General features: G+C 32.0%; 1 pseudogene; it reads left to right on the top strand.

Moving 5' to 3' along the window:
- LOC145965724 (proto-oncogene tyrosine-protein kinase ROS-like) overlaps positions 1-12727 on the top strand; it is an 82929-nt pseudogene that overhangs the window by 15127 nt on the left and 55075 nt on the right.

Below are 12727 nucleotides of genomic sequence, written 5' to 3'. Positions count from 1 at the left end.
CTACCGATTAGAATGTACTTTGTGCATAATAGCGATATCAGTTGGATAATTTTTTGACAAGTTTTCAGTTGGTACGTAATGAGTGCCTTCGAAATGAGAATAGTATCGTCCTATCTCTACATTATTTATTCATTTTGGTGGACAACTTGATACAGTATCTAAAATAAAAAAATATATTTTATATATTTATGCGCATGCATAAAGAGATAAAAAATGGTATAAAATATATATAATTGTTTTAGCCGCTCTTGTAACAGCTATTACTAACGGGCCTCGAAGGCCTTTAGTTTCTTTACGTGTAAAAAATGATACCTTTCTTTGTAATAATGCTTTAATATACAGAGAGAGCCTTTATATTACTTTAAGATACAGAGAGAGCCTTTATATTGCTCGAGCACACTGCCCAACCTACCCGATCATACCGATACGCTCTCAAACCACCTAATTCGAATCGCTCATTAACAGGGCCGGCGTTAGGGACGTGCGAACGGTGCGTTGCACGCAGCCCCGCGATTTGACCGGCCCCGCGCTATCTAAGCAGTCAAATTCATTATAATGTTAATATTACATGTGTCTCTATCCGACAGCTAATTGAAACAAGCTTATCGTATGACGCATGTATTAGGCCGATATTATATTTTTCATGCGACAAATGTGTAATAGCAAATATATATAAAATAGATTTCAATGAAAGATAATATAAAAGTTTTAAGTCCAGCATTTTAAATCGCACCCGGCCCCGCTCAGGTTAGAACCGGCCCTACTCATTAACAATAATTTATATGATTTATAAGAGAGAATGCTACTAATATCTTATATTATACATACTTTGTGGTGCATAACATACTATATTATTTTCCGTAAGAATTATATAGTGCGGTTGATAGATAAATCTGGAATTGCCTGATTTGTAAGTATAATATTTGCAGAAGCATATGTGCCGAGTTTCACAGCATTCGCTGAGATGTGGAGCTACAGATTAATTGTTTTTTGTACGAACGCAGCTTTATATTTGTAATTCCACCCAATTACATCTAGAGAAATGATTTATTTAGAACTAATAAAATTTTGTTCAGATAAATAAATTCTCTTATTGATGGGCCTAATAGTACTTTATTAATTTCAAGCTTATTTACTTATTTGACTACATATTCCATGTCAACTAAGTGAATTTATTAGTATTCAATAAAATATTTATTTGAGATACATTAAAGGTTATTCTGGGTGCAGTAGCGAAAGACATGATAATATTAGAGCGTCGGTCACATCTCACATATATATTTCGTGCAAAAAATAAAAATTTACAATGTACTTACGTATGAAGATATCCGTGTAGCTTCCTAAGCCCGAACTTTGTAAAGCTCACTATTTCGTTATCCATTTTCCTTTTATACTATATTGAACATTAACTGTTAAACACAAAAGGACTGTTGAAAAAAATTACACCGTGCACGTATTACCGGACGAGAAAAATTGAAGAAAATGAGCTTACTCGCTATATACGCAGTAATATGGAATGCCAGGCAGCACCGAACAACGCACAACGAATAAGTCATACACGCGCTTCACATGTTCTCGACGGCGCGGCACCGTCACAACTTCGGACAATAGAAGAGCGCTGAAATCGTGGTTTCTGATTTCAATATAGCATCTATTTGACCAAAAGAAATCCTTACTTGGATTTTCAATTTAAATATCGCGTTTATTTCATATCTAAAAAATATGTCTTTACATGGCACAACTATACGTAAATAAAATTAATTAGTTGCACCAAGTAACTCTCATAGCCGCAATCTAATAAAAATTTTGTTTGCACAAATAAATGTATGTCGTATTCAAATAAATGGTATTCTAATGTACTAATTTATTTGAATATAATAAATCATTTCTCTGGGTGTATCACACCAGTAGGAGGATTACATTTCTCAGTCGAAGGCAAATATACACAGAAAAAAAGGACATTCTTATTTTGAAAATATATTTAGTTTTAACATGGAAATCTTAAAATGAGGTTATATTGCGTTAATTAAAGAAAAATATAATTGCTTGAATAATTGCTTACTTGAATGAAGCTATTTTATATAGTTCAATCAAGAAAAATATATTCTTATGATTTAAGATTTAATTTCCTTGACTGGAAAAGAAACAATGTTAGATAGAAAATAACATTTTTAAATCAAGGATTATAATTTTCTTAAAGTAGAATTAAATAATTATATATTCTTGCGGTGACAATTACAATATTAAAATAAGATTATATTGTTGAAATATAAAATTATTGAATAGATAATATTGTTGAAATATAAAATTATTAAATTCTTCTAAGAAAATATTATAAATTGTTGCGTATATACGAAACAATAAACGCGTTAGTTTAAGTACCTATATAAATTTTGATTTGACAAAATTTTATTTTTTTTCTGTGTAACTAGACTACACTGATAAAAAAATTGATGATAAAATTGACTATAATTGCATGGTAAAAAAATTATAGTCAGGATACTCATTTTTATAGTAAATTTTACTATAATACTGGTAATATAAACTATATACGCATGGTACCGAGAAACAATGAAACTTTTTACTATAATTTATAATAATATCAAATATCATATAAGTAAAAAATAAAAGAAAGGAATAATACTATAATTTTACTATTCATATAGTCATTGTAACATTAATGATGGTAAATATTACTATATTATTATCTTCCGTTTAGATATTAATATAGTAGTAATAAATGAAAAAAATTATAATAACAGCTATATCTAAATAGTACGTGGAACCTGATGAATAGTACATTTAACAACATTTGTAAAATTTAAATTAATTTTACATATGTGGTATAAACAAAACCTTTTGTATGTACGTTGTAAGCATGTGTCCAATTCATCATGACTTATTGTAATTAATATCTCTTGTTAATATTGGGATTTTATGTATCAATTATTTCGTACATTTTATATCGTGATGTAAATATTAAGCAGTAAAATAGAAAGATAGAATGATAAATGCAAACACCGGCTATAACTCTTATATACAAATCGCAGAAATATTTGCCGTAGCGACAAGTATGTCCCGATATTCACTGCCAATACTAAAAATCTGTAATATACATAATATGTATTATAGGTTTTCAGTACTGATAGTGAATTTCGCAGGATCACGGGTGGCGTTCGTCCCGGCAAAGGGAGAAAGAACATCCTTAAAAACGGCTGTCTATATTATGGGCCCGGGATTACAGGCCCTGTGTCGACGCTACCCTTCGGAGACGGAGGCAAAAGATCGGCGGAAGAAGACCGTCGATAAAAAATCGCCACGAATTTGGAAGATTTAAATTCTCGGGGTCGTTTCGACTCCGGATACGGTGTTGTCGCGGGGCGCCGCGAAATCTATCGTGTAGCGGCGCGATTGGCCGCGTATCCGCGCACCCCTTGCGCGCAGGATTCACGCCGTTATCGACCCTGGATCGCGAGATCCAGGGACTCACTCTGATACGGGTGCTCGTGCGGTGTAGTTCTGTGGTTTGTGAAATTGTTGCTGCAGAAGAACGTGTTCTTCACGAAGAGGACGGAGCCGAGGATCATTTCCTGGCCAGGAGCAAGTGTGTTGGTGAGGTTTTACCCATTTTTAAATTTTGAGCCGCATACGCGATTTCATCCATATCCGGCCGTTCTGTCGCTGTCACCATTTTCGTGTTTCGTTTTCGCGAGGGTGTGCTCTAATATTTCGGGCGACTGGAGACAAACGATCGAGGCTTCGAGGACGAACGTAACGACAGCACAAATCGACAGGGGACCATTCGTCTCTCTGGGATTCGGGGTGTCGCGAAACGCGTAGTAACCGGTATATCGATCACGTGCGCGGTAAATTCGCGAGGAATGCATTCGCTGTCGTTTGTAAACAATGTATTTTGTCGACACTCACACACTGTTTTTATGCCGGTAGCTGCTGATCGTAATCGAACATGTTCGATCACGATCGGCAGTTACCGGCATAAAAACAGTGTGTGAGTGTCGACAAAATACATCGTATTTATACATATATATATATATACATATATATATATATATATATACATATATACATATATATACATATATATACATATATACACACACACACACACACACACACACACACACACACACACACACACACACACACACACACACACATATATATATATATATATATATATATACATACATACATATATATATATATATATATATATACATATATATATATATATATATATATATATATATATATATATTATAAGTATATATATATATATATATTATATACAGGGTGAGTTTTAATGGTTATATCAATCTTTTTATCATGCGGGAGGTTACCGATCGCAATTTTAATAAATTGATCGATACATAGATGTCAGTTAATTGGATCGACCGTATCGAAGGCCGAAATATAATGTATACAATTAAAGCAAGTTAAAAGCTGAAATTATGTAGTATGGATTTATTATTATTGTTAAAGCTACGCACTTATTATTATTATTATTATTATTGCTATTATTATTAAATATATATATTATTATATTTATTATTATTATTACTATTATTATTATTATCATTATTATTATTATCATTATTATTAAAGCTACGTATACATATTTAATATATTAAAGCAGTAAGAATACATATTTAAAAATTCAGTTCAAATTTAACACTTTAACGTTTTATAAAAACTTTATTTCAAATTCCGCATTTATTTTTATGATAAAAATTTTTATTATTGTTATACGCTAAAACTATGTAGTATTTCTTCTTGAAATAAAATCAAGAAATACATTCTTATGAAACAATTGCGTAATTTTATTTTAAGAAGGAAGAAAATTTTTGCTGCATATTTTTAGCATATAAAACAATAAAAATTTATTATAAAAATAAATGCGGAATTTGAAATAAAGTTTTACATAAAACGTTGAAGTGTTAAATCTGAATTGAATTTTTAAATATGTATTTCTTCCGCTTTAATATATTGAATATGTATAATAATAAATCCCTAATTTGATCACAGTAAAATAATAATAATAATAATAATAAGTATAATAACATATATTTAATAATAATAATAATAATAATAATAACAATAATAATAACAATAATAATGACAATGACAATGACAATGACAATGACAATGACAATGACAATGACAATGACAATGACAATGACAATGACAATGACAATGACAATGACAATGACAATGACAATGACAATGACAATGACAATGACAATGACAATGACAATGACAATGACAATGACAATGACAATGACAATGACAATGACAATGACAATGACAATGACAATGACAATGACAATGACAATGACAATGACAATGACAATGACAATGACAATGACAATGACAATGACAATGACAATGACAATGACAATGACAATGACAATGACAATGACAATGACAATGACAATGACAATGACAATGACAATGACAATGACAATGACAATGACAATGACAATGACAATGACAATGACAATGACAATGACAATGACAATGACAATGACAATGACAATGACAATGACAATGACAATGACAATGACAATGACAATGACAATGACAATGACAATGATAATGATAATAATAAATACGTAGCTTTAATAATAATAATAAATCCACACTACATAACTTCAGCTTTTAACTTGCTTTAATTGTACACATTATATTTCGGCCTTCGATACGGTCGATTCAATTAACTGACATCTATGTATCAATCAATTTATTAAAATTGCGATCGGTAATCTCCCGTATGATAAAAAGATTGACACAACCATTAAAACTCACCCTGTATACAGAGTGTCAGGGAAATTTTGACCCACACGAAGTGAGGAGGTAGATTGGCTCAAATTAAGAAGGAAGGACTTGTACTGTTTTGTGATATTCGCAATAATTAACGAAAAATTAAATGAAGAATATCGGCCAATCTGCGTGAGTAGAAGCGCGCGGCGACGAGAGTCGTCCCACTGTAATCTTATACTAGGCGCGCGGCGAAGCGATGGGCGGATCGCTCTCCGAGACATGATGGTGGCGTGCGATATATCGCAATACCGCGCCGAAAAATGACTCGTCCTTTTAGTGGCGAGAAAATGATGCGCTATCATTTCCACACCACCTTGCTGTAGATAGCATGGTGCGCTTTTTTTATAGTGGTTTCCCCCATAGGCCTATTCCACTCTCAATTTAAATATTTGTGAAAATTGTTCAAAATGCCGTTACTGTATGTTGAATGTATCGTAAATGTAAAAAATTGATGGTGACAGTACCTTCACAAAAATTGATCCGTGGTTGAAAATCCCTCGATAAAATGTGTTGCACACGTTGGTAATGATACGAGCGTAATCCGTTACACGTAAAGCGTGATGTACCGCGTATCGCGAAAAACCAAATTCATGTGCCACACGACGCACGCTAGTTCCAGGATTTTCATAAAATGCTTCAAGAATCCTTTCTTCATCTCGTACACGAAGACGCACTGCTGGACCGGTTATCCCGATATTATGCACGACACCCAGTTTCACATAATTATTGCACAACTCGTAAAACTGTACGTTCACTTGGCTTTCGTGCACGCCCGGAAAATCATTCCACGTAAATTACGGTCGCGCGATAAGTATTTTCTCCCGCTAGCCCGTATGCCACAATCATATCCGTATATTCCTGCAGAGTACACTTCATTTTCACTATTAATTTACTACGCGAACACAAGATTTTTACTAAAACCGTCTGAGCTCTCGCAGGCTGTTGCCAGAATGCATACGCCAGCAGCACGCAACTACAGCTGAGCGGACATGCGAGTGTAAGCGTACGTGTGAGCTCGGCGCCTGCGCATTATGATTACACTCACATGTCCACTCAGCTGTAGTTGCATGCTGCTGGCGTATGCACTCTGGTAACCGCCTGCGAGAGCTGAGACAGTTTTAGTAAAAATCATGTGTTCGCGTAGTAAATTAACAGTGAAAATGAAGTGTACTCTGCAGGAATATACGGATATGATTGTGGCATACGGGCTAGCGGGAGAAAATACTTATCGCGCGGCCGCAATTTACGTGGAATGATTTCCCGGGTGAAAACCAAGTGGACGTTTTTATGTGTTGTGCAATAATTATGTGAAACTGGGTGTCGTGCATAATATCGAGATAACCGGTCCAGCAGTGCGTCTTTGTGTACGAAATGAAGAAAGGATTCTGGAAGCATTTTATGAAAATCCTGGAACTAGCGTGCGTCATGTGACACACGAATTTGGTTTTTCGCGATACGCAGTACATCACCCTTTACGTGTAACGGATTACGCTCGTATCATTACCAATGTGTGCAACACATTTTATCGAGGGATTTTCAACCACGGATCAATTTTTGTGAAGGTACTGTCATCATCAATTTTTTACATTTACGATACATTCAGCGTACAGTAACGGCATTTTAAACAATTTTCACAAATATTTAAATTGAGAGTGGAATAGGCCTATGGGGGAAAAAAAAGCGCACCATGCTATCTACCGCAAGGTGGTGTGGAAATGATAGCGCATCATTTTCTCGCCACTAAAAGGACGGGTCATTTTTTGGCGCGGTATTGCGATATATCGCACGCCACCATCATGTCTCGGAGAGCGATCCGCCCATCGCTTCGCCGCGCGCCTAGTATAAGATTACAGTGGGACGACTCTCGTCGCCGCGCGCTTCTACTCACGCAGATTGGCCGATATTCTCTATTTAATTTTTCGTTAATTATTGCGAATATCACAAAACAGTACAAGTCCTTCCTTTTTAATTTGAGCCAATCCACCTCCTCACTTCGTGTCAAAATTTCCCTGACACCCTGTATATATATATATATATATATATATATATATATATATATATATATATACACACACACACACACATATATATAAAAAATACATTGTGCATGTGTACACACACACACATGTATATATATATATATATATATATATATATATATATATATATATATATATATACATGCACAATGTATTTTTTTCTCTGACACTTTTATATATAAATTATATTTTTATGAAATACTTATTTAATACATATTATATTAAATACATACATATTGAAGTCTTTGAAAAAAGTGAGCAGTTTTGCAAATATACATTATAAAGTATTTTTTATTAAAAGAAACTTCTATTTTAATAAATATTAATAAATATAATTTGCTTTTCTTTCTCGTAATTGTTCTGTATTTAATATTATAGGTTTCACTTCAATTTTTTCTATAGCATAATGTTACATTCTTACGAAGAAAAATTGGAAAAATGGGGTCTTTCAGAATATATACAAAAATTTAAAGATTTTAATTATTTTTATTAACCTTTTATTGCAATTGTTAAAACATAATTATGATGTTGTATTTTTTATTTGTTTAGATGAGAACATAGATGAACAGGCATTTCTACATATGCCTGAATATATGGTAAAAGAATTAATCCCTACAATTGGAAAGCGTTTTTGTTTTCTTGAAAATCGTCAAAAATTATTGAAATTTGAAAAGGAAGATTCAGTATCGATAAGATAATTTATACTTTCTAAGATATCCTACTTCTATTAGAATTAATAATTTTTATAAAGTTCAGATATAAATTGATGTCAAATTATATTTTGTCTTTTTTTATAGTCATTCTTATAAATATTTCATTATTAATAAATTCTTTATAAATTAATTTATAAATATTATCGGTGTAGGAAACTTCAACGGATTTAGGTACAAGTGAAATCGAAGAAACTGTCAGTATAGCTAGCTGTTCTTCCAAGGAATCGTTTAACAATCGTGGACAAGTATGCATTTTTATGAACTTTGCAATTATAATCTTATAACTTTATTGAGTTTAACTTTTCCAAAATAAATAAATAAAAATAGAAGTTGGAAAGTATTATGTAATTTTAATACTTTGTATTATTCTAATATTTTTTATTCATGCTCTAAAAGAATTGCTTTCCGAATCCAGTTGTGGTCGAAAAATATTGACACAAACACGATTGACTGCATCAGACCGTAATAAAATAAGTCATCTTATTATAGACAAACTTCTTTGCAGATCTATGAAATATGTATATACTATGTCATAAAATTATATATGTATATGTTTTTTGTCACTTGTTAATTCCATTCTAATATTCTATTCTAATGTTACAGAATAAGTTCAGCAGATTTTCAAAAATGGGCTGAAGAGATAGTCAGTCTTTTTAAATATGAAACAATACCAACATATTATGTTCCAAGTAATACGAAACAAAAACGTCTTGCTAACGGAAAACTATGGGACAAATATAACAATCTGAAAAGATTCATTAAGAAACAAGCAATCGATGAAAATAAAGAAAACACTGAAAATTCTGATTATAATGAGACATTGCTTATATTGCGAGCAATTCAGCCAGATGACCCCCGTCTTCTAAAGCTTTGGGAAGAAACATTTAACGAGAGACGAAAAGGAACTTCGATTGCTCAATATTATGATGACTATCCTATTTTAAAATGTTCAATTGCTACCTCACTGGTAATTTTATATAAAATTTGTGTGTATGTACGGCGTACACGCGCGTACACAGTATAATATAAATTCTCCTAATGTTAATTATTACAGATACGTATTGATTATGGCATTGCAACAGGAATTGATACTTTTATTTTTCAAAAAAAGTGGCCCGAAATTTGCCCATATGTCATACAGATAGCTGAAAATAAACAAGCATGTCCATCATTGTGTGAATTGAAACATGGTACATTACGCACAAATACACTGATAAAAAAATCGATGATAAAATTGACTATAATTGCATGGTAAAAGAATTATAGTTAAGATACTCATTTTTATAGTAAATTTTACTATAATACTGGTAATATAAACTATATACGCATGGTATCGAGAAACAATGAAACTTTTTACTATAATTTATAATAATTTCAAATATCATGTAAGTAAAAAATGAAAGAAAGGAATGATACATATAATTTTACTATTCATATAGTCATTGTAACATTAATAATGATAAATATTACTATACTATCATCTGTCGTTTAGATATTAATATAGTAGTAATAAATGAAAAAAATTATAATAACAGCTATATCTAAATAGTACGTGGAATCTGATGAATAGCACATTTAACAACATTAAACTTATTATTTGGAATGATTGTATGTAGGCACATATATTTCTTCGCTTGCCGTTACGCGGCGCACTACTCTTAACTTTTCTCGTATTCAATATTTAGCATAAAATATATATAAAGGACTAGTATTAAACACGTAAGATCTAAAGTATATTTTTTTCCTCTTAGCACACTGATAAAAATTTATAGTTGAAATTATCATAATTTCACTATAATTTATAGTATCTTAAGGCGCCAAGCATATATAATAGTGCATTTTACTATCAAAAATATAGTTGATATAACATGAAAATATAGTTCGTAAAATCATAACATCCATTTCATGTAACCATATGGTTATGGTATACGTAGTATTCCGAAATTCACTATCAGTACTGAAAATCTGTAATACATGTTACGTATATTACAGATTTTTAATATACGCAGCACCAAGTCGTTTAAAAGTTTTTTCCGTCTATAATTTCAAATAATCTGTTTAATATTCTGAATCCTAACAAGGAATCCAGATTATTAAATAAATTATTTTAAATTCAGTTTGTCTGAAATTAAACTGATAAACAGTGATACGTCAGAAAGAGGATGCTCACATGCATACAATCCGAGAACCTGCGTGTGAGCATCCTCTTTTTCGGAATGATCGGAATGATCGAAAATCGGTCATTGATAATAAATAGTTAAAAATAAATAGATGAAATAGATAAATAAATAAATAAATAGATAAAATAGTTAAATAAATATTTAATATTAATATCACAGGCCCACAAAAAAAAAGTTCCCTGTGCTGGCGATCTGACTAGGCTAGTCTTATGTATTTTGGCCCGCTGAATTCGAATCTGACGTCAGAATTGCTCCATCACGTCACAGTTTTTTTTAAATTTCAAAAGAGAAAGACGAAAATTTCGTAAAAATCGACATTCTAGGGTAGTAAGACTGCGCTTCTTGAGGAAAAAGTTACCGAAATCATATTTCCATGTATTTTCTGGCATTATAAGTCCAAATCCGATTTGTCACACCAATCATACCATCGATTCCATTAACATTTGTCATGAAAAAGTAGCAATCTTCCGTATTCCATATTTGATTTTAGTTCATTCATAAATCTTATATTGGAAAGAATTAATTTTATATTCTCCAAGTCCAAATTTTGAGAACAATTTTTTCGAAACTTACAGCTTCTAGCTGTTGAGTTCGTATAAGATGTAGAAATTTCTTTATATAGGTCACAAACCTCTTTTCATGTCTTTAAAGCGCTAGAGGTACATGAAAAAAAAGATTGTGCTATCTGGAAATAAAAACCTATCTTAATATCTTCGCATCTTGATAAATAGAATCTGTTTGCAATAAATTTTAGGTGTTACAGCCTGAAAAAATAAAAAAAATAAAAAATGAGCACAAAAAGAAATTGAACACAACGTTTATATTCTAGGTCGGATTTGGATTTATAATGTCTGAAAATACATTAAAATATGATTTTGGTAACTTTTTCTTTAAGAAGCGCAGTCTTATTACCCTAGAATGTCGATTTTTACGAAATTTTCGTCTATTTTTGAGATTTAAAAAAAACTGTGACGTGATGGAGCAATTCTGACGTCAGATTCGAATTCAGCGGGCCAAAATACATAAGACTAGCCTAGTCAGATCGCCAGCACAAGGTACTTTTTTTTTTGTGGGCCTATGTATTTTATATGATAATAGTAAAAGTAATAAATATTTTAAAAACACTTATTTAATCTAATTAATTTTTAAATAGATATCATACGATGTATGTATATTACACACATTCATGATAATAATAATATTAATATGTTAAATGTTTATTATGTTTACCGCATTCTTCAATCGAACACATGATCGCGTTCGATAGCGTCAGTAGTACCTTAACCTACCGCAATCTACCATGACAAAAAACTGCTTGCAATCGCCGAGTAATTATCGTCGCATTGTCGCGTCGTCGCGTCGTGTAGTAACGTGTCCGCGCATGTTTCTTTCATCGAGTGATTTTTAATCGTCAACAGTTATTATTCGGCAGTGATTAATAGTGATTAGTGATAGAGTCATTAGTAAATTTCTCGTCTCATCGAGTGAGTAAATAAATGTGATTACGTTAAAGTTTATAAAAGAATACAGTTCATGAAAGAAAAAAAACTTTCAGTTAATAATTTAGTGTGGATTTCTTGTCTTTTGCAACGTGATATCTACGTCAAATTTAAGAACGTACGATCTATCGGAAAATTCATTTCTCCTTCAAGCAGTTACAGCAATACATCAAAAGTCATCGAACAAGGTAATAATAACTATTTTTTGACGTTATGTGAAAACAGATCTCGGGAAGTCAGAGGGACAGTGTGTCAAAGGAAATTCGTGAAAAGAGAGGGGTTTTTAGTGGGTAGGAAGTACCGAGTTGGTAATTCGATTTGGTACTCGAGTCCCACATAACTCACTGGATCGACCGGTGGGTATACATAAAATGCATTTTCCCCTCTCTCGTAAAAAAAAAAAGAAAAATTACAGGTGAGTGAGCGAATGAGAGAGAGAGAGAGAGAGAGAGAGA

Source organism: Camponotus vicinus, unplaced genomic scaffold (assembly GCF_025532165.1).
Source record: "Camponotus vicinus isolate PSW18456_S1 unplaced genomic scaffold, iyCamVici1.0 SCAF_14, whole genome shotgun sequence".
In the NCBI taxonomy this organism is placed as follows: domain Eukaryota; kingdom Metazoa; phylum Arthropoda; class Insecta; order Hymenoptera; family Formicidae; genus Camponotus; species Camponotus vicinus.
The sequence above is the reverse complement of the archived record's forward strand: the minus strand, read 5'-3'. Positions and strand labels throughout refer to the sequence as shown.